The sequence below is a fragment of the Gymnogyps californianus genome, chromosome 6, assembly GCF_018139145.2.
Source record: "Gymnogyps californianus isolate 813 chromosome 6, ASM1813914v2, whole genome shotgun sequence".
Lineage (NCBI taxonomy): Eukaryota > Metazoa > Chordata > Aves > Accipitriformes > Cathartidae > Gymnogyps > Gymnogyps californianus.
Genome location: NC_059476.1, coordinates 13,468,089 through 13,492,152, shown reverse-complemented (window position 1 = coordinate 13,492,152; position 24,064 = coordinate 13,468,089).

Here is a 24,064-nt window from a genome sequence, read left to right as displayed (position 1 = left end):
GGTTTCATAAGGTTCACAATTGTGCCTCTAACAAGCCAAGTGTTTATAAATCCCTATTAAAGCTTTCATGAGATGTTTGCAAGGGGAAGGGGGAGAAGAAAGGGGAAAAAGGAGATAGGGCAACTGGGAGGGCAACTGGAAGATGAGTTGGTGGTGAGAACCACTCTTTACATTCCCTGAACTTCTGCCTGGGGTAACACCCTAGGTAATGTGTCAGCTCCTGGTGTCCCATATCACTAAAACGAGACTCGGTGTGCATCTTTCTTAATATTTCACCTAGACTGAAACTAAAGGTGAGTTCTATGTGGCTGATTCTGGTTGCTGTTAAATCTCTTCACTTTGAACATGAATCAAGTCAGCCATTGAAGTTTTTATCAGAAGCTGGGCTTGCAGCTGGTAACGCCCTCCCTGTTCTATGTTTCTATTACCAAAACCCATCAACCAGGATTTATATTACAGCCATAACATTTGTTGCAGTACACTTACATTTGTTACAGTAGGTTTCCGGCAGACAGCACATGAATTAGCTATTTCCAGTGACACCTACAGATGTACAAAATACAGGCGCCACAAATGAAGAAGCACATACAAATCTAAACATGATTTTTTTTCCATTAAAACTATTCATAGGAGAGGAAGATGGGTAGACTCCAGTACTGAAATAGCACCGCATTCACTCAGCTTTGTTGAAGCCCTACTGACTGCAGTAGTATCACCTGTTATAAACACTCCTTCTTGTTGCTCTTGATGAATTTGCTCCAAGTTTTTTTTAATTTTTGAACCCTGATTCAGAAAAGAAAGTTTCTGGAAACAGTCTGACTTTACAAACTGTTCAATTAAAAAAAAAAAAAAAAAAAAAAAAAGAAGTGGTGGTCAAGTTTTAGATTTATAGCCAGTACCCAGCAATAGTTTTGCAAGATACTTTCTTTTTTTTCCATCATGTTTAATTTTGTTCTGAAGGACAGGGGTAGAAGAGAGAAAAGGCTTTCTAATTCATGTGAGCCAGGTTACAATTCATCTTTTTGCTCATGACCATGGTTATATCCTGACCTGGTACTGGACTGGACGACAAAAGTAGCATCTTCGTATTTTTTTTAATAAATCTATTTAAAAGAAAAAAAAAAATCAGCTCAATAAAAAGATTTGTTCTAATTATTTCAGAGTCTGATATTCTGTTTCCAACTTATTGCATTAGAGAAATGCAAGTAATTACCAAAATCAAAATAGCTTTGGACAGAAGAATCCCTAGAAATTCTCATTTCTGAAATGTAAAAATAGCAAGTTCTAACTTCATAACCTTCCTTGAAAGACTGGTGTCAAATTGCTCTTTGCTTTGAAAAATTTGGTTTTCACCGAATTGAGATTTTTCAAGAAAAGAAAATATTGACTTTTTAAATTCTTTCCTAGCTCTCAAAGGAGATGGAAACTTATCTGTTGAACCCTGGATGAATGTCCATGACTCCTTTCCTATTATAGCCACAGAACCCACACTTCAGAGTAAGGGATGTGAGGGTCTCCTTGAATTCTGCTCTGGTTGCCTATAGTGTACATAGGACAGAAGGCATCACTCCTTGGTTTACTTTATGTCTGTGAACAATTACATGTACAGACTAGATAATTTATGTAAACCAATCTGCATCAGACAGAGAGGAATCAGAATACTGCCATCTCCCATATGATAATGCAAGATGACTTACACATACCCAGGGAATAAAGGCAAACTTCAGACATGATACAGGAGAATCTCCCAGTGGTTCTTGTGTGCTCCAGAGACAATTCAGCAATACCCAAAATGCATTTCCCAGGGATCAAAGCAATGCCAAAATATAAATATGGTTATCTCATCAAATAATAATATTGAACATGAATGTTCATGAGCCCAGTGGTCCTCCCTTAGCTATTTGTGTAAAAATAAAAAAATAATTCCATTGTGAATATATTCTCAAGTTATACTTACGTTAATAAAAACATATACCAGTGGAGTGGAGTGGCTTTTCTGACTGGAAATTTTTTTGCCTTTACTAATACCTAATTGATTTTATCTGCTGTGGCTAGTGGTTTGGATGCAAATAATATAATGCTACAGGGAAGCTCCTTAATCAGGTCTTAAAATGAATGAATCATTCCTTGAGGGATACAGAAAAAATCACTTGAAATTTGCCTTTGCCTTGGAAAGCTGCGTCACTCTACAAGCAACTATGTCTCTGTTCCAACAATTATTTCAAATTGTGACAAAGGAGAAGAATCAAGTTAAATAAAATGAGATCCTTTCAGCCTAGATGCATCTTTTGTTTCTGGGAGAAGTGAAGAAATCAGAACTATTTGATTATTCAGCTCAAAGTTTGAGTGGCACCTACCTGGTGCATGGCTACAGCTTTCAGATTCAGAAACAGGAGCCGACTTTTGAGAAGTGAAAGTTAGTAAAAAACAAATAAGCAAAGAGCAACAACAACAACAAAAACATGCAGAAGGAAACAAACCCTCCTGTGACAGATAACAGGCTGCAGCTAAACCCTGCTAAGCTCATTTTCAGTTTTACTTCACAGACCTTGATTCAGATTATAGCACTTCAGAGACCTTAGGAGGTATTGATTGGGGAAGTTTTTGGAAGCCACTAAGTTTGTCTGGGGCTCTTGAGAGGAAAAGAACTGAGTCAATATAGAGTCCTCACTGGAGTAACGGAATAAAGCACGTTGAGTTAGCGTGAGTAGCTGTTGCCTTGTTGCAGCCAGTAACTGCGTGACAAGGAAAGATTTATAGTAAATAAAAGAAAGTATTGGAAGAAAGAACTGATGATGCAGATTATCAAAAATATTATGCTGAATTCTTGGTAAGAAGGATGTGACTGTGCCAGTTGCAGAGTGGTGAGGCCTAGTTTCTCTTAGACTCTGTCTTTGAAGCCACCTTAAAGTCTGAGCAAAAGTGTCCAAATCCCTTGACATTCTGGTGAGAACAGGGGTTTTCCAAACCAGAAAATTTCCATGATTTTTGTTACATCTATTGCAACAATGAAATCAGCTTCCTTCATTGTTCAGAAAATCATATTTTTCAGAGAACCAGGATATGAAAAGTAGAGAAAATTAGGACATAAATTTTTGCTTCCAATTCTTTCAGATTTTGGCAGTAGTCACATCAGTTGTTAGTTGATGATAGGGCTTGAACCAGAACTTGGTGTCTAATACAGTCTTCTGCCTCCTACATCAGACCTTTGGAAACTTAAGTTGTGGGGCCATACCTGGATTCTGAGGTTTAGGCATTAGTGAAGTAACTATATCTCTAGACAGAGACATGATCCTGGAGAAGGGAGCTATGATAGATTCCTAGTCAGCTTCCAGGTTTCTGTACCTCCTTACTGCATCTTCGTAGCTTGCCTCAATAAAGCTGCAAAAGCATTACTCTCAGTAGCTTCACTCTTTGTCTCTACACTTGGCGCGCCCGTGGTGCATTGACTATCTCTGACTAGATACTTTAAAAAGTGAGGCAATACTCATGTTTAGTGACTCTCAGAAAGAACGTACACTAATGGTCATGGTGGTCAAGTGCAGCCTCCAGAAGAACTTTGTCTCATGAGTTTGTGTCTGATCTCTTTCTACTTAATGCAACTCGAAAATCTACATGTGTTAGATTAATACTTTAAAATTACATTTGGAGACGCCTCAGTGAATTCTAGCAGAAAAAATGCAAATAAATGTAGATTTCTCTTATTATCAGCTTCATCAAAGCAAACAAGCAGCAGCCGGGCCATTATTAGACTTTGATAAGAGTGTATATTGAATGATTTCCCTAAGGGATCCAGTAAAACTCATCTCATTCCATTTCCTTTTATATAATAATATCAATTGTTTCATACAGGAACATCTGCACACAGTGTTGTCTGACCTATTTATTTATTTATTTTATTTCTTGAAGGGGAAAAATGCAAGAACTGTTCTTTTTCAGTTCTATGTTGTAATTTCAAAATGTAAGAAAGAGACTTGAATAAAGGTATTCAGACAGAAGCTGAGGAAAGTAGTGTCGCAAATGCATAATCATGCATTAATAAAAAAAGGGCTCTGAAAAGAGAACATTTTAGTGCCAGAGATAAAGAGGAGACTGAAAAGAAAGAGAAGCAGGAAAAGGAGAGTGCCTAAAAACATGAATTTCTTTCCTGAGAGCCGATAAAATGAGGAAATTTGCTATGAAGAAATAACTTCCATGGCTTATAATACTCCAGTAGCATTTGGCAAGTAATCAAAGTTGATTTTCTTTCCATTCAAAGCCATCATCAGAATTATTATTTTTTGTAATACCTAGATATATATATAAAGCTCAGACATGTTTATAACTCTACTTCAGTGCTGAAAAAACCTGTCTTGAATAATACTGTACAAGGTCACCCATGAAAAAAAATCATTCCTAGAAACAATCATATCCCTATATGTAAAAGGAATTCTGTGTACGTTTTAGGACTGGTATTAAGAAACTTCTTGGCTTTGTAGAAAATATCCTTGCAAAAGAATCTGTTCTCACAATGAGTGTTTATCTCCACAAAGGGTTTGTGAGGAATTCCAGGGGACTATAAACTGTGAGTAACAGTGATCCAGCCCAGCCCTCTGATGCTGATTTACCTTTATACTCCGGTGTAACCCTGGCAGACTCATGGTCTAGTTGGTTGGTGGGACTTCTAGCAAACAGTACTTGGCTGGTGGGGTTTCTAGCAAACAGTACTTGATTGGTGGGATTTCTAGCAAACAGTACTTGGACTGTGTTAAAATGACTAACAATAATTGGCAATATAACCGTTTTCTGTTCCACTGTGAAGGTGGTGAGGCACTAGAACTCTGGTTGCCCAGAGAGGTTGCAGATTCCCCATCCCTGGAAGTGTTTGAGGCCAGGTTGGATGGGGCTTTGAGCAACCTGGTCTAGTGGAAGGTGTCCCTGTCCATGGCAGGGAGGTTGGAACTAGGCGATCTTTAAGGTCCCTTCCAACCCAAACCATTCTATGATTCTATGATTCTATAATGGGAAAGGTGCAAACTTTTGCAAAGTCCTTGCTCTATTAGATGGGGAACATTAGAGGAGAAACCTGTGACTGCAGAACAGAGTTGTAAAGACATCACAGAATCCAAGATTCTTCCACATCTTAACCAAGAGGTAATCGATTCCCATTCAGGAATTTATTAAAGCTTTGCCTTAAAGTTGACTGACTGTCTTACCTTCCTCTGATTCCCAGTCTCCTTGACCAAAACCTGCTCCAGAGCCCCAGTCCAGTAAAGGAAACAAAGTTCCTCTAATTTTGAGTTACTCAAGAGAGATTTATATCCATCTGTTTAGGACCACATCTTCCTTAGCAGAAATACTTCTTTTTCTGAGACAGAGGTGATCTGTAAATGCTCTTGGTACTGCCAGAGAACATAACAATGGGAAAAGGTCACAAACTGCAGCTGGAGAGGTTCAGGCTGGACATCAGGAAAGTATTTTCCTGAGTGTATTGGCAATGACCACCAAAGAAGGTGTGGCGTCCCCATCCTAAAAATTTTTTAAGACTTCTTTGTACAGAGCCATGGTTGACCTGAGCTACTGATGGTGACAGTACTGACTTAAGCTGGGGCTGGACAAGAGGACCCCCAGCAATGCCTTCCAATAAATGAGTTTATGACTGTTCCCAGGTGTTTATCTCAGAGGAATTATTCTGCCTCCTCTTGGACTTTGTTCCACCAGATGAAGCAAAGTGAACTTAGTCTCTCTGCTGTCTTTATAACCTCCTCTCTTATAACTGCTTCTGCATTCCTCTGCTCATTCCCATGTCCCTTCTATATCTGTAGTCCAGTGCGAATGATGTTTCTGGGATCCAGCTGACCTAAGTCTGTGCAGTTTGTCTAACGTCTTTTCCAGAGACATTAAATACTTCCCTGTGTTTCTCCTGGAGGAATCTCACTTTATATATCCAAATTAATATTTGCCTTTTTCTTGGTCACATCACCCCAGTGGCTCTTGGTCATCCTATTGTTGACTCATTTACCTAGATATTACTTTTCCTCTGTGATTTCCTAACGAGGATTTGAGAATAAATATGACATATTCTATAGTGAACATTGACTATAGTTTCCGGGAACATGTCCTTGAACCTTTGTCATCTGATTTCAATTAATCCAGACCTTAATGTCATCTCATTCATACTATGTAATATTCGGATTTTCTTTAATTTTGTCTAGTGCCTCTAACTCTGTGTCATAACAAATTTCATTAGTACAGTCTTTTTATGTTAAATTTCTGAAGAAATATCATCCTGATGCCAGTTCTAGGGAATTCCACAAATAACTTCCCTTCAGCTAAATACTTCTCATTTTAGCACATGCTATTGTAATCTCTCCTCTAATCATGACTTGCCTTCTAGTTATTCTACTAATAACGATTTTCTGCAATGTAACTACTATATTCCCATGCTGCACCATATCAAATACAGTTCTGAAGTCTGAATAGATTAAACTTATTGTATTTCCCTTACTTGAAATATAAAGAAAGATTCCTTATCAACAGATGAATTAAGCATTAAAAAAAGACAGTAATATCTCATATTGGGAAATGAAACTGAAAGATCAGATGGAGATCTGCCTTTCTAATTCTGCACCATACTTTCTCCTGGCTTGTATGGACTTTACAAATGGACCCTTACTTTTTTTTACTGGATTTGAGAGGATGTTTTTTTTTCATCTATCAGTAACGATTTTAATTAAATACTGTCTGCTGAGATTGAGAATAAAAATAGGTAACATACCTTTGATCAAGAAACCTGAAAGAGGAGCAAGGTAATTCAACCATGTGTACTTTTGTTTCCCTTTTGATTTTCCTCTTTGCCTTTTTGATTTTCAGCTGAACAAGGGTGGGTATAAGTTGACCAAAACTATGTTTTAAAGATCAAAAAGCAGCACTGAAGAGATTCCACATCCACACTTTGTGGATGTTAAGCTGAGATCGCTTGTGGAAATCAATCAATCACTCATCCCTACCAGCTTGGACGTGATGTACCATGGGAAGGACTATGATCCTGCAGTACGGAAACCAGAAGAGGCACTTCTGCCAATAACTGTGCTGCAGGTTACAATGTTCAGAGAACACTGCTGTGCTAGACACCATATAAAGAGATTTGGAGCTCAGTTCTTGCTTAGGAGGTCACTAAGAGCTCAATTTTGTTGTCTAAGCATAGGAATCTGACGCCACTCATAATATCCTAGGGTATCATGCCTGGTCCCCAGCTATTGTTCTAGAATGTGAAGAGCTCTTCTACGAGTCCTGTGTCATATCTGCCAAACCTGTGTGCATGTGTTGGATAGCCCAGGACATCTCAAATGGCTCTACATGCATTCATTCAGAACACTAAATCGAACCATTACTCTCCCTGTAAAGTACATGTCTTTTACAGTGCAGATTTATGGGAGCACATGGTCTTTTACTGGTTGTTCAATGATGTTCACAGAATGACAGTTCCTCTTAGGAAAGAGCTGGAATTCAGTTGAGGATTAAGAACCTTATCCTACATATCTAGGTGTGAGCTGATGTCTGACCTGCCAGGATAGTCAATAAAGAACTTGTCATGGAGGCTGGAGAGCTGTTCATTCAGCTCACCAGCCACTGTCTGCTTTAGGGAGATCTGAGTCTCCACTGACTGCAGTACCTATTTAAACACCTGGCCCCAGTGTAGGCACCCAGATGTAGATATCTCTATTTAAATGCCTTGATCTGGAGTTGATTCCCATCCTAAATGCCTGTTGCCCACAACCAAAGTGCTGGATGCGCTGAACAACCTGGATATTTCCTTCCATTCCTGTGCATCTATTCACTCACCAGCAGAGCATTTGAACAACTTAGTGCTTCCCTCCAGCCTGGTTTTAAGTGACTTGTTTGATGGAGCGTCTGACTCGTGAGACTATTGCATCCTCTAATGAATCTCAGTTAGACCCATGCTCATAATACCTAACTCATATTCTCTCTTTGATCAGTGTCAGTCCATTAAACCCATCTATCAGAGATCCCTATGCTCAGCTTTATGACTATAGGGAAATTATTAGAATAGGATCATAACCAAATAGACATGCCTGCTCCTTTGGGCAATGATGCAATGGTCATTTTCTGGTCTGACACATCTTGCTTGTCAAAGTGATCCAGCAAGAATTTATAGGAAAGGAAATTTTCCTGGTTTCAGTTGGGATAGAGTTAATTTTCTTCTTAATAGCTGGTACAGCGCTGTGTTTTGGATTTAGTATGAAAATAATGTTGATAACACACTGATGTCTTAGTTGTTGCTAAGTGGCGCTTATCCTAAGTTAAGGATTTTTCAGTTTCCCATGCTCTGCCAGCAAGCAGGTGTGCAAGAAGCTGGGAGGGAGCAGAGCCAGGACAGCTGGACCCAAACTAGCCAAAGGGATATTCCATACCATAGAACATCATGCCCAGTATATAAACTGTGGGGGAGTTGGCCGGGAGGGGCGGATCGCTGCTCGGGCATTGGTCAGCAGGTGGTGAGCAATTGCATTGTGCATCACTGGTTTTTTTTTCGTTGAGTTTTTTTGTTGTTGTTGTTGTTTGTTTGTTATATTCCTTTTCATTACTATTATCATTATTATTATTATTATATTCCATTATTATTATTGTTAGTATTATATTTTTCTTTAGTTCTTAAACCGTTCTTATCTCAACCCACAAGTTTTACCTTTTTTCCTGATTCTCCTCCCCATCCCACTGGGAGGCGGGGGAGGAGTAAGGGAGTGGCTGCATGGTGCTTAGCTGCTGGCTGGGGTTAAACAAGGACAGAAGTTAACTACAGTGTTGTATTATACTGTGAATTAATTCATTTGTGGTGCTTTCGCTGATCACCTGTATTGCTCAGCTGCAGCTGACTAAATGAGACCTTTTAGTGATGCAGCATTCTTAAAGTCATTTGGCCCGTTCTTCATTATGTGCTTTTTAAAACTATTATAGTAGATTAACTCACTAATGGTGGCTAGGCAGGAGCATTCATCCTGGGTAGGCTATTTCAGAAGCTGAGTTTTTGCTTCTGGTATTGGGAGCAGCTGGTTCTGTTCATGGTTGGTGAGAGAGGACTGGGTCATTGGGCAGATCCAGATTAGGAATGCCAGTGTGGTGATGTTTTTGTATTTACAAAACCAATGTAATGACCTCAGAAAATGTGGGGGTTCTGTGGTATATATGGCATGAAAACATCCCGCAGCCCTTAGAATTCATGGCCTGGGGACTTCTGAATCAGAGCTGTCCTGGAAAATAGTCAATAACTTCTGAAATTGATGACGTGGTTTGATAGGTGACAGTGGAAATAGCTTTTATGCATTAGAAATTATTACCAAAAATGTTTTTGAAGGATTTAAAGTTTCAGAGAATAAACATGTTTGTTTCCTGGGGATATTTTGGAGTATTTTTACCTCTCCTCCCCCTTCACTTCCCTCCCTTCCATCTGCCAAGTAAAGGGAAGTGCAGAAGTAAAAGGAGAAATTTAGAGTAATATTAAAATTTAAGCATATAAAGAATACCTCAACTTCAGAAAGTTAACTTTTTTCTCCATAAACCAGAAGGTAATTTACAGAGAAAGAAGAAAAAAGAAAAAAAAAGCATATAAAATTAAAGTAAGCCAAACCCAAAACATTTTAATGAGAAGTTTCAATTTTTTTCTTTTTATAACACCAGCTAACAGTGGGGACAATGTCTCTATTAAAAGAGGATAAGGACTAAATTAAGTATCTATATGCAGTATAAACAATATTGGAGCATGTAAGAAGCATTATAGTTAAGGCTGGTTGCATACTGATTTGCACTGGTATGTAATTTAGGTCTAATTTCCCGTGGAATCATAATTTTTAGTCCTTTAAATCTAGGGATAAGTGATAAAACACTGAAGGATTAGACGAAGACGTTCTTGAAACACAGACCTCCTTTTAACGTCTTTCACAAAGTACCCCCTCCTTTTAGACAGTGAGGAATACTTTCTTGTCTGAGAAGATGAAGGGTTTTGAAGCATGGGAGAGAGTATCTATGCATCAGTCTGTCTGTCTGTCTGTCTGTCTAGCCATCTATCTAAGTCTCCATCACACTCACACTTGGGTGTGAAGCAAGGGGAGGAGGGCTGGCAGACAGACACTGAGCATGCAGTGGGGGTAGACACCTTCGTTCCTTCACCATATTGTGGGGACCCCAAAACCCTGGTCACAAGAAGAGGTCATATGGACTGATGGGGTGAATGGAGGTCCACCAGTAGCGTCACTGGGAACAGAGTGATATTGCTAACAAAGTGGCATTCGGGCACAGGGTTTCATTTAAGAATTTAAAGCTAAACCAATCTAAGCTGCATTTAGACATACGTTTGTGAATTACTCCCTGCCTGGAATAGCAGCAGGATTCAGGACAGTATGACCTACTCAGTTGTGTGTTTGTCTTTTGGAAGTGGGAAGCCTGCAAAAAGGGAGAAAAGTGTCTCAAAGAAAGTCAAGAATTTTAACTGTTAATAGAGAAGGTGCATATTTATGAAGCTTGCCTTCTCCCTGGATTGCAAGGAACAAAACTGCGTGAAATATGGTGTTCTTCCAGGGGCTGGATCTTGATGATTATTTATAAGGAGCCCGCACAAACTGCTTTAACAGTATTATAATTTAATGCACTTAGTGCTTTCACAGTTATTGTAAGCAAAGAGAGATTTTATGACCCAGCTGAATGTGCACTGGGATCCATATTACTGACAAAACATAGGAAACTTGATGCCTTTCCTCAGAGGACAGCCCTGCTAGGCACACATGTAAGCTATATACAAATAGGTCTCCTGAGTCTCCCATGTGAGCTGATAAGAATAACGCACTTCTCTTGGTAAAGAGTCCTCTAAATGGAGTAGAAAAGAAAATCTTCATGCAAAGCTGATTTTTTTGGTTCTTTTCTCATCTTGCTTCAGATGGAGCAATGTCACTTGGCCTGGAAGAGGGGAGTAGGCTCACACTTTATCTATCATCTGCCCCGGAAGTAGCTGCTTGCTGTGTAGCATCCCTGTCCTGGCAGAGTTTAGCTGGCCACAGCGACTGGGGGAGAGAGTAACAGCATGAAGTTCAAGGGCCTATGTTATGGAGGAGCGCAAACTGAAGACCTTAGTGGTCCCCTTGACTGTGAAATCTGCAGCAAACAAAGAAGAACTTCCAGAAAGAACCTACTCTTGATCTGGAGGCATATTTATCTAGTGTATCTGTTGTGAGATGTCTGACTATTACTAGAGGCAGTGTATTCCACAAGAAAGAGCTTCTCCCAGGTGCATGCTGTGGTGAACAGATAGAGTTTGAATCTACATCTCTTTTCCAGTCTGAGATTACTCCACCTGAAGCTTCTGTGAGTGTGCTCCTGGCAGCACCTTAATTTCCCAATTGTCTTCAGCAAATCATGAAATTGAATAGCAAATAATCCACTGAGACAATAGGCCATGCCATAGTCCTATTGCTCATCTATGTGACACTGCAAAGATGATAGCCTCATCATCACCACCACTGCTGGTTGCTGGCGTCACTGAAAGATCCATTTTACCAGCTTGTTTCTACATGTGCCCTTCCCATCTTATGAAAACTCACATGCACATATGCCCTGTGGTAACATCAGAAACCATTATCTTCTTGGTATATGGAAAGCTGTGACAGCTTTTAACTCCTTCAGCCTACTTTGAAGAGCTATCAGTTTGGGGCCCATTACAGGACTGTACCAATGGACTGTGGAAACTCAAGATGATGAGCTTCCAAGGTAATTCAGCTTTGCCAAACAATGCAATTGCTTACAACCAAGGTTTGTCAGTCTGCTATCACCTTCACAGTACGAAGCCCAGGCCTCAGCTATGGAGAAAATGTAACTATTTGTAGCCACAGGCTTCTAGGAAGAATGGAGATATCCTGCAGAGTCACTGTCAAATGGAGAAATGGATTTCCTCAGTGTGGTGATAGAGATGTAATCTAATTAGTTTCTTGATCAGAGGAAGACAACTCTTCAAGGCAAATGAAAAGGTCATTGCAAATCCCAGAGAAGTATTCATGTCTTTTGTCATATTTGCTGACAGATATTTAAATATAACCACTCACTTTTCCTGCAGACATTGTCAGCAGATGCCAGACAGCTGACGAGCAGCAATGAATTTATATCACTGCCCTGACATATCAACAATGAGGAAGTGGATAAAACTACTAAGTGTTCTTTTTGTGCTGCTGTGAGATAGGTCCGGGTCAGCATACACTTACAAGTCTTGGTGATGCATAGAGGACATAGTGACTTGTCTGAAGATGGTTTAGCCCAGTGAATAATATTACCAGGGAAAGGAAAGGTGTTCTTTCACTGGAGCACTATGAGAGGATGTAGAAGACCAGGGGTCTTCCAGAGACTTTCTGTATGACCTTAGTAAAGTCTCTTAATATGTTTCAGGACTGAAACCTAACCACGTATTGACTGCAAGACTGACTTCAGGTACTGCTGATGAGGTGGGTTTACTCTCTTTCAGTTCTCTGTAAAATTGGGACAAAGGCACTTCCTTTCCCCACCCTTTCATTATCACTTCTTTTAACTGTAAAAGCTTCAAGGTAAGGATAGGTCTGGATGCAATTATGATGTGAATGGACACATTCACATTATAGCACAGGATCCTAGACACAGAAGATGTTAACGGAAGAATGAAGGCTCCATGATTGGAGAAGTAACAATTTTTGTTGCATGTGTAAACTGTATAACTGGATTCCAGTATTAATCAATATTTTTATAGGAAGACTAGAAAAAGTACTAGCTTCCTCCCAGCATGGTATCTTATTCCCTCAAAGAACCTGACCCTCTTCCATGGTCAGTATTATTCTGCATCCCCATTCCATGGTGTCATGCTTCCAGCACACTTTCCAACCTAACAGTGAAAAGCATGTGTGTTGATAGGCCACATGGACACTTCTCAGAGTATGGAACAGGTATATTGAGTCTTCTTAGAAATGTTTGTTCATACAGACTGTGAACAAGAGATTTCTTGCTGGGAAAAAACTTCAGCAATGAGGTTATGAGCTTGGAGAGAGAGTAGGGGATTTTACTTAGACTTGTATGGTGCGCACAGGTCTTTGTCTGCACTCAGAGACCTGGTGAACCAAATCTCATGCTTCAGAGTGTTAGATGGTTAATGCATAAATCAGAAAGGAAAGAATCTCTCATTGTTCATTCACTAATTAAGTAGAAATGTGAGTGTGAAAGTATAAGTTATTTTCCTTTGATTGGGAAAGCGATGGAAGCAGGATGCATAGCATATCCTATATTCCTGAAGGAATACTAAGCTTATATTGCATTAATGGCATGCATGTGTTAAAATCATAAATATGTAATGTGATAGGTGCTTTTACATGCTTAAGTGTATCACCCACTGATCATCTCTCTCAAAACCAAAGGTAAGATTTTACTTCACGTTGAGTTCCATGCCCTTCTAGCATGTAAATGTGCAAAATAGATGTGTGAAACTTTTTTAGATGTTCAAGAGAAAAAGAAAAAAAAAGACAGACATGAAGTAAAAGCAGAGTCAAAGAACACAAATGTTCCCTAGGAAGCAGTGAGATGTTTTTTTTCCCTTGCTTCTCCAACTCCTGCATACACAGACAATATATGAAATGCTCAGAAGGAAGGGTTGCCTGTTAGTATTTATACACTTTTGAATAAATCTTCAGACAGAATAAAACTTATAAGTCTGACCCATTTTAGGTTCCAAGTAGGCCAATGAATTTAATTAATTTAATTAGGGAAGCATGGAGATGGTAACCCCTCCTACCCATCAGCATTGTGCAATCTGATGGCTATACATAAGTCACGTGGTGCATTTGTATCATTCACATTGTGTCTGTCACAGCTTCTGGTACCAGTCCGTAAGGATGAACTGCCACTTGCATTATTTTGCAAGGTGCATCTGGTGAAAAAAAATTGTTGTTTGGGCCAAATTGGGAACTGAAGAGAACAACATGTTCGGTGTTGTTCCTCGCATAACATTTATGTCTGTGTGTGTGTACATATAAACTATGTTCATCTATACACACTGCCCATCCATAGGCATGGATGACGGCTTTTGTAGCCTTCACAAATGTTCAAGGAGGAGAAAGTGTCTTTGTATGGATATTGAAGTTCAGATTCATCACACCAAACTGGGATGACTGAATTACAAATCTGAAAGATAGGAATATCGAGAGGAAACTTAACTTTCTTAAGATGTGATGCTTCTCCCATTTTTTCTGTCTTTCTTGCACCGAATTTCCTACTGTATAATTACACAAACTCTAACCCATTGTGAATAAATTCAGCTTAAGAAATCAGCAGAAAACTAAGCTGGGGACAGGGAAATCAGCTTTTTCCAAAATCATTTTTCACCTGATCAGTGCCTCGCTCTGTGCCTTCACAGCACAGTCACCCAAATGCTGGTAGAGGTGTAGGGACAAGGACCATGCATGGAGCAGGAGTGAGAAGCCAGAGTTGGGAGCAAGGTGGGAACTGCTTTTTCCAGTGGAAGTGCTGGCTTCTCCCAGCTTGAACTGACATGGTAGGTACAGCATCGGCTGGCTCAGCTTAGGTCCTACATGGCATAAGATGGGATGTCATGAGTGGGGAAACTTTTTCTCCTCTGAGTATACCTGTTTATAGATATGAAAAAAAGACAGGAAGATTTTAGAGCGTGCCACCAAGTTGTCCACCCTGGACAGATCATCTGTTTGAAGTGTTGTCCTGGTTTTGGCTAGGACAGAGTTAATTTTCTTCCTAGTAGCTGGTATAGTGCTGTGTTTTGGATTTGGTAGGAAAATAATGTTGATAACACACTGATGTTTTTAGTTGTTGCTAAGTAGTGTTTATACTAAGTCAAGGATTTTTCAGCTTCTCATGCCCAGCCAGCAAGAAAGCTGGAGGGGCACAAGAAGCTGGGAGGGAACACCGCCAGGACAGCTGACCCAAACTGGCCAAAGAGCTATTCCATACCATATGACATCATGCCCAGTATATAAACTGGGGGAGCTGGCTGGGAGGGGTGGATTACTGCTCGGGAACTAACTGGGCATTGGTCAACGAGTGGTGAGCAATTGCATTGTGCACCACTTGCTTTGTATAGTTTAATTCTTTTAGTATTACTATTGTCATATTATTATTATCATTATCATTGTTTTTCATTCCTTTCTGTCTTATTAAACTGTCTTTATCTCACCTCACGAGGTTTTTTTTTCCTGATTCTCTCCCCCATCCCAGGAGTGGGGGGGCAGTGAACGAGTGGCTGCGTGGTGCTTAGTTGCCGGCTGGGGTTAAACCACGACAAGTGTCTACACTGTGGAAAAACTTGGCTTGACAGGAAATGCGTCATTTCATAGGTTAGCTTCCTGCCATCCTCCATTTCTGATCAGAGCCTAACCAGCAAAAGATGTTGTAACTTGGTTTTGCCATTCAGTCCGTTGCCTGTGTGTTGTAACATATTTTCTTCCTCTGACTTTGTAAAGTACAGCACATCTGTGTGCTCCTTTTTGAAGTAGACGTGATTATTTCACCGCTCTATGTATATGGCAACTGAGGGATGTAACTATTATGTGACTTATTTAGGATGTGAATGTGCCTCCAGAAAGCCCCCCAACCCTCGCCAAATGTCCTAGGTATTTGTTTTTGCCACAGAAGTACATTTGCTCTGAATCAACTAACTAAGGATGTTAGTCTCTTTTTATTAACATACCTGTAGAAAAACTCCTGAAAGAACGAATATCTGTTCCTAAGTCAGCTTGCTTGGATATAAATTAACATTCTGAACGCCACAGGAAGAAAAATCATGTCCATTTATGACTTCCCATCCTGATATTTCTCATGTAAAAACTAGCACAATCTAGATTATGGTACTAATGAATTGTGACAAAACTTTTTTTTAAACTGAATAAATAAATTAAAAATATAAACCTTCAATCATCTTTAACATGTGAACATAGGAAAAGAAAACATTAAGGAGCTTGCTTTTGTTCATTTAGAGGATTGTGCTACTTAGGAAGCAGCATGTGGTTATGTGTTTTGATGGTGGTTTGTTACTTTTGACCATTACTTTCAAATTATGCTTCATTGTGCCTGCTGCAGGGTAATGATGGTGTGTGTTTTATACCGGAGGGGATAGAGTCAAATGTGTTCCTATTCACAGGACTAGAGCTGGTGTACTCAGGGTATTGAAAGTAATATCCAATCCTTTCACTAGCAAGAAAGACAACTAACGTAGGGACTGAGGTCTCGGATCTGACCTCAGTATTAAGCAAATCTATTGACTTTAACAGATGAAGAGCTGGAATGAGCTCACCACGTACCTGAAATACTGCTATGGCGCTGAATTACAGGAGATCTCATCCTGACAAGAAGGACAAGCTGCTTCTCAGAACATTACACTGGGTATAATCAATGTGCTTGGGCGTAGAGAAAAATTGCCATTTGGTTCAATTCAGTCCTCCTAAATCAGGCAGAGATTTGATTCCAATGGTCATTGTCAGTAGTTTAAAAAGGGAAAGCAGATGTAACAATGGGATGGATAAATTTCATAGCCATTATTGTTGCAGGAAAAGTGTTTAATTTAGTTTCCAGCTAAATAAATTCACATATCTCTTAGCCTTAATTTCTAACAATGGACTCGGGTTTTAGAGAACAGCTTCCCATCTTCACAGTGAAAATGATACCTGTACAAATAACTGACTTTCAGATTGAGAAGATGAATAAAATTGAAGAAAAGAAAGATTTATTTCTGCTGGTCAACTAGAAACACTATTTCTGTGGGGTTTTTTAAATTTACCTTGAATGAAAAGCTTATATATATACACGCATATATTCATACAGAGTTGGGCTAAGCGCTTTCTTAGACCAGAGATAGGTTTTTTATCTCCTTTTCTTTTTGATATTAAAATCAAAGGAAACAAAATGCAAGTATAATGTCAAAAAAGTCAGTCTAAACAGAAAAAATAACAGAAAATGATCACTGAAATGTTTTGACTTCTTTCAAATGTCCGTTTTGAAGTATTTACTTTTTTAATGAAGCAATTCACTGAAATTAAAGTGAATCCGCTAACCTCTACTTTTTACTTCAATCTGAATTTTCAGGCAAAAAAAAAAAAAAATTCTAAAAATGGTGTCCACTTAGACTGTCTGAACTCCACTAGTCCTAGGAAGGTTTCTCACATACACTTTAATTATAAAAGGTCCTCCCTTGTTTTTTGAGCAATTGTTGCAAAAGCCAGCAACTCACTCACTACCCTTGTCCTAGGCTCACTTAGGAAATTGTTTCTGTTCCTTTAATGTTTATTTGTCCTCAGTAATGTCCAGCAGTACCTTCAGACATACATACATATGCACGCATCTGCAGTAAGAAGCAAGGCAAAAGCCTGACTTCATACAGTGTAGAGCTCTCTTTCCATTCCCATTTATGCTGCACTTATCTCCATGGGCATCTAAGTGCAGCTCCAGTTCATTTGTTAATCAATGAATGTCCAAATACTTGTAAGCCTATAAAGTGTAATGCGTTTCCCTCTTTTTTAATGGAACCATGGCTGTAATGTCACAGTCCCATGGTTTCTTCTCCTAGTGCTAGTCTTTAAAACTTTTCAGTTAAAAGAGATGATTTACTCTTCATAGCTACTGAAGACATATGTTTTGTGTGAACAGTATTTTCAACATATATTTCACAGTCAAATTGGCAAAAGAAGGTCATGGCAGCCAGAAGAGAAGCAGCATTTCGCTGCTTTTGGGATCCTCTTCTGCAATGATGCACATCACGGGCGATTGTCTGTTATGTGCAAGCTGAATCCTATAGTCCTGACTGATCAAAGAACAACTAATATCACTGGACCCTGCATAGTTGCTTCAATAGCCTCCACAGCCCAGAGTTTTAGAGCTATTTAGCTATGTAATGATGCAGGTAGATGCCTAGAGATTTTCTAAAGCACCTAAGCAGATCAAGTCCTTAATGCCTAGCTGGTGCAGCGGGACCAGGATTTCACTCAACATCTTCCAGGTGAGACTATGCCAGATGTGGGAATGAGGGATTTTTCAAAATAGAAATGCTGTACTTTGAACGTCATTGCCAAGCTGTTTCCAACTTCCCACACATACTGTGCTGGTTTGGGTGCATAGGCATTTCCTTCTGCTACAGAGTAGGTTATGAACACCATAGCTTACCCAGGCAGCATTTTTGAGGTGGAAGAGGGGGATTTCTGTTTAAATATTAAAAAAAAAAAAGAAAACAACTTAGCAGGTAAAAGAACATGTGGCATTTAAATGATATAAAAAATGGGGGAGATGGATTGTTTGGTTGTTTTTCTTGAAATATCTATATTTTACTTTGTTCATGGGTCAGAATCGAATCTATTGAATCCGAGGTTAATCTAAAGTGATATTTGTTCTTGTTTTAAGTCAGGTATGCAAAAAAAAATCTTTCTAGGCAGAGCAGCCCACTGTGTTTCAGTTTGAGTCCTGGTGGATTAAATAAATTTTAAAATAAAATTAAGTATATTTCAAAGCTCGCCAGAATTCTGAATGTAGGAACTGGCATGGGTTTTTTTCCCCATAAAACACAAAAAAAAGCCTGAAGCAAGTTAACAGTCTGAAGGCTATGTTTGCCTGATTCTTTTTGCCAGAAACAGCAGCAGGAATATTCTCCCAAGAAGCTGCGTAACACAACATGAAAACATTTTGGAGCTGAAGAAACATTTTGTAGATCTCAAGCTGCAGAGAGAGTTCAGGTGCTCATTTAAAGATTATTGGCAACTTGAGGGCCCGGATTTCTCCTTACCCTGATGAAGCCTAATTACTTTATAAAAGAGCAATGGACTAAATTAACCTCTGGAGGTACCTATCTCTCTTCATTACCTCTACAAGGAGTGTAAGGTGAATATGCTCAACAGTCTCCTGGGTATTAAGTAGAATTTTCATAAGTGAATTTGCTCCATCTTCCCTTTTTTTCCCCTATTATATTGCTTGTATATGTACATGCTGAGGACACTGGGTTTGTCTAGTTTGGAGAAAAGGAGGCTGAGAGGCGACCTCATCGCTCTCTACAGCTTCCTGAGGAAGGGAAGTGGAGAGGGAGGTGCTGATGTCTTCTCCCTGGTATCCAGTGACAGGACGCATGGGAATGGTTCAAAGCCACGCCAGGGGAGGTTCAGACTTGACATTAGAAAACATTTCTTTACCGAGAGGGTAATAAAACACTGGAACAGGTTTCCTAGAGAGGTGGTCGATGCCCCATGCCTGTCAGTGTTTAAGAGGCATTTGGACAATGCCTTTAATAACATAGTTTAACTTTTGGTCAGCCCTGAATTGGTCAGGCAGCTGGACTAGATGATTGTTGTAGCTCCCTCCCAACTGAAATATTCTATTCTATTCTATTCTATTCTATTCTATTCACATACGTGCTTTAACTTATGTATGTATACATAAACATATGTTGCATAATGCAGCCTGTGACTAGCACTGCAGAGCTTTCAAGATAGAGTGAGGCTCTTCCTTCTTGTCCCTGGAACTCCCAGCTGCTCTGCACAGGTAACTTTGCCTGGCTTATGGAATTATATTTGATTTATTTCCACCTGATTCATGTACCTTTCATTGAAACCTAACTGTTTCTGGTCAAACATCATACACAAATTTTTGAATGTGATGAAAATTGATTGAGAGTGGACTCTCCTGCTCCATCTGTCCTTATGCTAACTATTCCAGGACTGAAATACTGCAGATTTTCTAAAAGAGGAGTGAAAACCTGCAGCCAGGGAATTCATGCCAATGAGAACAGGACCTGTTCTGCAGACAAGGAATCTGCATAGAGATTCAGTACGACACAATCAAAAAAAGAACAGTGATATTCATGGCAGATATCTTTTCAAGCCTCTTGTCTTGAAGAAGCTCCTATGCACTGACCTTATGTGCTTGTGACACTAGGCTGGTATACTGAGTGTGAAAGGTGACAGGAGAAAGAATACTTGTCCTTCTATATATTTTTGTGCCTTTTGTAACAGCTTCAGCTGTGATGTCTCTGAAGACCTCTCTTTGAGATAGTTTTGTCATTTCAAGTGGGCAAAGAAAGGAGGAATCCTTTAGTGAGATTTGGCTGTATTCAAATCACTACTATGCTTGTCAGTTACCTTTTAGGATGCAAATCAACAATGATTCTGGTTAAATCCAGTCCCACTCTTTTTTCTCTCTACTTCTTGAAGTATATAAATCCTAAACTGTTTAAACACTTCCAGACACAAGCATTCTCTCTCACTCTCAAACACAAAGCCAAGTCTTGCTTAAAAAAAAACAACAACAAAAAAATCCCACTTTAATATTGAACAGAGTCAGAAAGAAAAATCTGCTTGTCTACTTACCGGAAAAAACAGAAAAGTATATATGCACACACACACACACAAGTGTTTCTGTAAACATGGATGGGAGAAGAGGTTTGGCAAGACAGATATAGTTATGGTATTCAGATACAGATATGATGTTTAAATTCAGCTATACTCCCGAAGGTAAAGAAAGATCATCTTACAGGTGAGCAGCACGGAGTTATGGGGGAACTGAAAGGGTCAGGGTTGCCCCTGCCACCACTTCTGTGACATGTAGTTTTGCTGTCTCCATCATCCACTAACTACAGACATGCCCTGTGGATTTACCTGGAATTTAAGAAACCCTACTGAAATATGTCATTTTGCTCCAGCTCTTTCATATACTTTCAGGCGAGTTACTAAGGCCAGTCATTGTTTAAATCTCCATGGATTCTTCCTCCATTTCAATGAAGCAGAGGATTAACAGGTCTCTGCCAGGAGTTACGGTCTCTGTCATAGTATCAGCAGAAAGAAATGCATGCCTGCTCCTGTTGACTGTTCGGTATTTTAGTGTATACAGTAGGCTGTAAGCTGCAGCAAAAGAGGAGGGGAAATTATAGTAGACTCCCAGTGATACAGAAATCTCCAGACAGGACAGGGAGGACTACTGGAAAAGATAACATCTGAAATATCCACAGGTTTTACCAGAAGCCCTGATCCTTTCTTCCTCTTCTTTTTTAAAACAAGGAGTATTACCTCACAGATGTATTATGAAGATAAATACTTTAAAAATTTTGTGATACTCAGCTCTACTATTAATGGGAGATACAGGAGTGCCTCAGAAACATCAATCCAACCAGCAATTCTGACTTCTGACAAGGAAGGATTTTCCCCTTCCAAAGGTCTACATCCCAAGGTAATCACCAAGATTTTAAATAGCTTGTCTAGATAGAACCAGAATTATCCATTATTAGTCATGGCAAAGCACAGTCAAACTAAAGTTCACAGACATTTTTCAGTGATTATAATCCATCAACACTTCCACCCTCAAGCCAATTTTTAACCCTGCTTGGTGTTGACTGGACATGTTAGGACATGACAGTTGAACATCATCTCTCCCGACAAAAACTATTGCTGTCTTGTGAACACTGAAGTTTCAGTTTACCTAACAACACCAAAAGAAAAATTGGTGCTACCCATCAGAGTCATAAATGTCATCAGTGGCAGTTCAGTGGGGAAAATAATCTCAGCCATTGCTGTTCATTCACTCATAATGAGAGCTACGTCCAATGCAATTGTAGTGCTGAGCAGAGTGAAACTCTCTGGTACCATTACATTTTATCTCCAAAAATAAAATCATGCCCATTAGGCCTTCAAGAACTCAAAGATGACAGTAGGGAGATAAGCAAGGAGAAGGGATAGTTCATTTTTAATTGCTAGATCATTACCTGTGAGAACTCTAATGGCTGAGATGAGGGCTCTCCTATTTGATTTCAGTATTCATAGCCTCTTTTAGTTTTGGGGAGGGACTTCAAGTTGCCCTGATTTTTGCATAGATATCACAAAAGTGGATAGTGATTGATATTGGTAAGTAGGAGGCATTATAGCTTATACTCTGAGAGAGAGGGGTTATTCAGGAAGTGGTTGTTGGTAGATAGAAGGCCACTTTTTGAAAGGAGTAGCTGACTTGAGTTTTCATTATTTCTCTCACTCTGCCTGTCAGCTTTATTTAGCTGTCCTCTTGATTTCCAACCTTTTTTTTTTCTCAGAAAAGCTGAGATTCTTTGGATGGACAGATACCAGAAGTGAGAGACCTCCTTTACTTGTTCCCTTTGTGATGGGACACATCTGGTTTCCTTACAGACTCAGTACTGTTGTAGGGAATAAGTGTTAGCGTCCCCAAGTCACAGCAGTTGGTTAATAACCTAGACTGACGTGCAGTGATGAAGCAAGCAACATGGAGGTTTAAAGTCAAGCCCACAAATTTATTGCTTTGGCTTTTCAGGGAAAATGTGGGAATTTGAGATCTTGGGAATCTCACAAAGACATTCCAGTAGCTGTCACAAGTAGAAAAGCTGAGATTTCCTAAGACAGATAGATCCTGGGAAAGTACATGACAAGTTTCCCAAGCAATATCTGATCACACTGGAAAGGGAAGCATTAGCCAGTCCTAATGTAAATATACAGATCAGAATTTGAGGAGGATGCCTGAATTAGTAGGTTTTGCATTTACAGAGAGAATCAGGTGCTACTTAATGGGCAACATGTCTCAGACTGATCTGATATCCTAGCCCAAGGCAGTCTGGCTGCAGATGGCTTGTGTCTGTGAGTAACACAAAGGGATTTGTTGTGTTTGTGGGATGGTTTTCTTTTTCTTTTTTAAAAGCAGTAGCCCTGGTAAAACATTTTTAAAAGGGTTTAGCAATAATAGCAATGGGCCATATGAGAAACAAAAGCTAGATTTTTGTTTAAGTGATCCTTAATAGAAAGATTGTGCTGCTTGCTGCTTTGAAAGAAAATGTGCAGGAGAAAAGACAGGAAAGGAAAAGAGCATTTGTCCTTTTTTCATTGCAGCTTAACAGCCACAGCACTAAGTGACTTAATCACTATAAGCTGCTGCTGTTCTTTTCATTTTCCCCACAGGCAGCCTCTTCCCTTGGTGTGCCTGTATCAGATGGGGAATTAGGAGCCACTTGCTGCCAGTGCTGTAGGTAAGTGAACGAATGACCACTGAGCTGTTGCACAGTCTGACTGGCATCCCATGCTGTTCAAAGTTTTTGAAGAAAAGGAGGTCCTAGTGCCAGCCTGCATTACTGCCAATATTGTTAAAAAGAATAAGATTTTTTTTCCACCAAGGACAGCAATGGGGTTTAGCTGGACAAGCTTTAGGAAAGAACAGGAATATCACAGGAAATGGAATAAGGTGCCTCTGTGATTCCCACTTGTGCTGGAGGGATTCATTGAATCCTGGGGAGACCTGAGCTACTGGGACTGTGGAACAGGAGGAAAAATCATGGTGTCTCAATGGAGGTGCATGTAGCTGTAGTTCTTCCTCTGAAAAATAGTGAAAGGGATCAGTGGGGAAGGGACTTAAAGTTGACATTTTCCAAATGAAAAAATTCCTTTGAGAAGGATACAAGCTTTCTGAGTTGACATGATTGACTGGGCCAACCCCCCCCCCAAATTTTGTTTTCCTCTTTTTCTTTCAGTTCAGCTTTGCCTAAATTAGTGGCTACTTGGATCAGTGTGTTGCCCTATGGGAAGCGCATGCCTTCTACTCTAAATCTCTTTGATTGAACTACTTGAACCACTGTTGAACTACTTTTCTCATAGAGCACATGGTTCCCTTCTCAGCATCAAATGCCACAAAGATCCTGGGAAATGTAGGCTAGTCCAGCCCACATCCTGGAGGACATGAGGCATCTGGAAGACAATTCTAACAGGCACTGCAGCGGTGCAGGCAGATGTTGCTCAGCATCAAAGCAAGCTGCAATGTTTCAGAGAAACCAAATGGCAAGGAGACACCAGATTTCCCTATTTCTCTGAAAAGAAAAAAGAAAAAAAGATATTTTCAACTTAGCATGAGAAGAAAACAAACGTGGAAATAGCAGATTTTGCAAAGCAGAAATTCCAATTCCTGACAAACTGTAAAAAGTACTGCAAACACGAGCAAAACTACTTTCTTTTACAAGAGTTTGTAATTGTACCTGATTTGTTGGGGGTGGGGGGGTGTACCAACTCCTCTTTGACAATGC